The sequence below is a fragment of the Sapajus apella genome, unplaced genomic scaffold (genome assembly GCF_009761245.1).
Source record: "Sapajus apella isolate SASKATOON/1434 unplaced genomic scaffold, GSC_monkey_1.0 scaffold2617, whole genome shotgun sequence".
NCBI lineage: Eukaryota > Metazoa > Chordata > Mammalia > Primates > Cebidae > Sapajus > Sapajus apella.
In genome coordinates, this window is record NW_022439543.1 from 1 (window position 1) to 4,186 (window position 4,186).

The 4,186-nt window shown below is 49.4% G+C and overlaps 1 long non-coding RNA gene across 1 annotated transcript; it reads right to left on the reverse strand.

Moving 5' to 3' along the window:
- Nucleotides 1-815: 815 nt before the first annotated feature.
- LOC116547299 lies at nt 816-1,437 on the reverse strand. Its single transcript, XR_004267019.1, has 3 exons — nt 1,298-1,437; nt 1,048-1,193; nt 816-825 (listed from the first exon to the last, which is right to left on the reverse strand). It is a non-coding gene; the product is annotated as an uncharacterized LOC116547299 (long non-coding RNA).
- Nucleotides 1,438-4,186: the final 2,749 nt, after the last annotated feature.

A 4,186-nucleotide genomic window follows, 5' to 3' on the forward strand; every position in this document is an offset into this window, starting at 1 on the left:
AATTGCTCATTGAAAATCTTTTGTGGTCATTCTTGGACACACGTGCAGAACAGCAAACAATTGTAGTCACCTGAGGTGGTTCCTTGGCTTCCCGTTCAGTTTTCCTTAGGCCTCAGCTGATGCCATCACCACTGGCTGCCCTCCCCATTCCCCTAAATTCCAGATGGGTATGAGGAGGTAAGGGTGGGAAGAAATAGTGGATTGTGGATTGAGGTGCCATTTTCCACCGTTGGTGGTGATGAGGGTACAGATTCATAAGCTGGCATTGAAGAGGCTCCTGCCCTTTGCACAGCGTGTTTGGTCACCCCAGTGCTCAGGCTGAACCCTGAGAAGAAAGAGGATCTTGACTGTCTCCAGAAAGTGATAGTGCTGAGAAGGAGTGTAAGTGCCTGCAGGATGATCACTAAGGTCACCTGAGAGGGTGAGACAGGTGTCTGGTCCTAGACTTGGGGAACTTCTCCAGCAATTATGCAGCCTGTCATCTGCACCTGGCATTTCCCTTGTGTGTCTGACTTTGGCTTGGAGGAACAGGGCCTGAAGACTGCAGGGTGAGGAGGTGATGTCTGGGTGAAACTCGAGTTGCCAGTTAGCAGGGATATTCCCACCAACCTGGTCCTTGTTGTCTGACCCATTTTCTTGTGGAAAGAGTCCTGGAACGTGGGGGCTGGGGAGGGGAGGGCAGAAGCCTGGCAGAGCCGGTGTCAGCAGGTCTCCTCCATTCTGATGTCACCACTTCAGAGCACCTGGAGGAAAGCTGCTCCTCTGTGTCCTCAGGTGTCCACGCAGCTTCTTCTGTTGTCAGCCTTGCCTGTGTACCTGTGTGTGCTGAGAAGGGATCAGAGGGCAAAACCATCACCAGGCACTTGCTTGGGCATCCTTGTTCCCTCCTGAGACACACCCGACCCACTGCCCACAGAGCCTGGCCACTGCAGGGAAACTAGAACCATGGCTACAAGAATCCTCCCAGACTCCAGCATGTCAGGTTCCCAGTCTGGGTCGAGAGGTGCCTCCTTCAAACACTCGCCCTTTATGGAGGAGATGACTCACCATTTTCATGACTTTGGCAGCATCTGTGATTCCATGAACTGCAGCTCTAGCTCTGTGGAAATCCCCTGTGCCTATGTAAGCCAGACTTCACTCTTATGGCTTGCACTCAAATAACTCAAGCGATTCATTTACAATTTGTACAGTCCCTGTGGGGAGACGGAGGAAGAGTTAGATACCATCACATTTTCCTACTTGCTAAGCAATTATAAGTGAGATGTTGCTTTTTAAAGGCATGCTTCCTCCTGTTCACCTCCTGCCTCCTGCCTTGACAGGTGCATACCCGTTTGCCCTGGAGACAGCTTCAGGCCTGAGTTGGGTGCCTGAGCCCTGCACCATGCCCAGGGAGAGGAGGGGAGTTTGCGACGAAACAGGGCAGTAGGAAAGAGGGAAATGGCACTGTTTTCTTTGTTTGTTTCTGAAAAAGAGGGCTATTTTGGCTTTTTTTTTCAGAGTCCAGTGGACAAATTGCCAATATTGACAGGACTCTGAGAAGCCAGGGTGGCATTCAGCCTTGGGACAGTTCAGCCTTGGGATAGTAATGCAATCTGTGCAAACCCCTGATGCTTGATCCCCACATCGACAAAGAGATAATGGGCTGGCCTACCCAAATTCTATGCGTATGTCACAGCATTCCATGTGATGCAGAGCCTCACCACTGCCTATACAGACGTGGGCAAACAGAGAACAGTCTGGAAAATCATGTTGAACAAGCAAAAGTCATACTATGGGATAAGCCCTCTATGCCGTGGCACCCTCTTCTGCAGCCTCTTCTGGATTAGCTAATGGAGGCATGTGAGGTCTACAGACTTCACAGGGAGATAGTTTACTTTGCACAAGATTGCTTTGATCAACACATGAAAGCACAGAATGTTATAAAAACACTTTTACAGATTATTGGGATTTTACCTTTATTTATTCCAGCTAAACTTGAGGAAATCTGTTTTTCACAGTTGCTTGGGACTTGTTCAGGAGATAACATTCTTACTGTGGAATGAATGAGTATGAAGGCCCCTGAGTGGTGTTTAAGTCCCCTGGCCACTGTGTCTTGGCTGAATGTATACATGCAGGTGGCATCTCTAAATGACTTACACAAAGTGCTGTTGCCACAGCCTCCCCAGCAAATGTTTACAGATTGTGGAGCTTTCAGATCTCTGTGTGCTGGATGTTGACTGCTTAGAATTTTCTTAGGATGTACTCACTGCTTCTGCCCTGTATGTCTCTTCACTTTAATTGACACAAAATGTTTAAGAGCATCAGTGGTGTGACAGAGAGAAATGTGTCAAGTGGATGGTTCCATTTGCCATGCTTATGAGGGAGACTGGGAGCTCAAAACTGATGCACTTCACATGGGTTCCTGCTGAAGATACACACAGCATACAGACCCACAGACACAGCTTGGATTTGCTGGAAAAAGCCCAAAGAGAGCCACATCGTCTGAACAAAATAGGATTTCTCGAGTGTTTCAAGGAGGAGGATCCAAGATGGCCGTTTAGGAACAGCTCAGGATTGCAGCCGCCAATGAAAGCACAGAGGGTGAGTGGACGCCGCATTTTTATTGCTCACAGAGTAGGAAATTCCCTGGCAGAGGAGCTCCACAGGTCACCAGCGCGGCTGTATTGGCCAGCGTAGCTGTGCCGGCTGGCGCCATTTCTTTGCCCCGCGGCTGCTTTGTCGGCGCCCCGGAGCAACGGTTCTCTGTACAAAATACACAAGTCTGGGTGCCCTTTTGGCTGGTGATTGGAGCCATGGGAAGTCGCCCATTCGTCTGTTTAAAAAGGGCACTGAGCAGGGAACCAAGGCAGTAGATTCCAGGGCAAAAAAAAAAAAAAGCGCCATAAACCTCAGTGCCGCTGTTTAAGCCACCGCAGTGAGTGGCCGCAGGGGAAAACAAACAGACCCCGGCGCCTCTTCAACAGGCGACTGGAACACAAACTTAAAAAATGCTCTGAGGCAGAGAGCCAGGCGATCAGGCTCGGCTGGTCCCACCCCCACAAAAGAACAGCAACCAGAAACTCTGGAATGAGAGTTTCACAGCAAGTGCAGCTGAACCTGGGAGGGTCCAGCTCTGTGGGGGAGGGCGTCCGCCATTACCGAGGCAGCCTGCCAGGACGGAGGTAGTTGGTCAATGCTGAGGCAGCCAGCCATTGCCAAGGCAACCCGCCACAGCAGAGAGACTCCACCTCAACAGAGGCGGGCCACCATCGCCAAAGCAGTTCTAACTACACCCATATAAACAGGACTGCAGGGAAGTTCACTCGGCAGCTGGGCGGAGCCCACAGCAGCTCAGCAAAGCCTCTACAGGCCGACAGTAACTAGGCTGCCTCCTTGCTGGGCAGGGCAGGTCTGAAGGAAAAAAAAAAAGAAGGCAGCAGCATAAGGGAAACTCATAAATAAAGCCCTAAATCCCTGGGACAGAGCACCTGGGAACAAAAAGCAGTTTATGAGTTCTGCTGCAGCAGACCTAAATGAACCTACCCAGCAGCTCTGAACGAACAACAGAGCTGACAGCTCACCATTTGAGCTCCTATAAAGAAGAGGCCGTCTCCTCAAGCAGCTCCCTGACCCCTATATATCCAAAGAGACACCTCATAAAGGAGATATCAGATTGACACTAGGCGGGTATCCTTCTGAGACAAAGATAGCAGAAGGAGAAAACTGGTAACAGCCCTTACTGTTCAGCAGCTGCTGCAGGTGAACCTCAGGCAAGTAGGTCCTGGAGTGGACCTCAGCAGACTTACAGCAGAGGGGCCAGACTGTCAGAAGGAAAACCAAGAAACAGAAATAACCTCATCATCAACAATCAGAACGTCAATCTGAAAGATTTGAGACCCAATCTGAAAGCCAGCAACTACAAAGTCGACAGGTGAATAAATCCTTAAAGATGGGAAGAAACCAGGGCAAAAAGGATGAAAACACCTGAAACCAGAACACCTTTCCTCCTACAAGGGATCACAACTCCTCACCAGCAAGGGAACAAGGTTGGAGGGAGAACGAGTGTGATGAAATGACAGAATCAGACTTCAGAAGGTGGGTAGTAAGAAACTTCTGTGAACTTAAAGAACATGTTCTAATCAAATGCAAAGAAACTAAGAACCTTGAAAAAAGATTTGATGAAATGCTAACGAGAATGGACAAAATA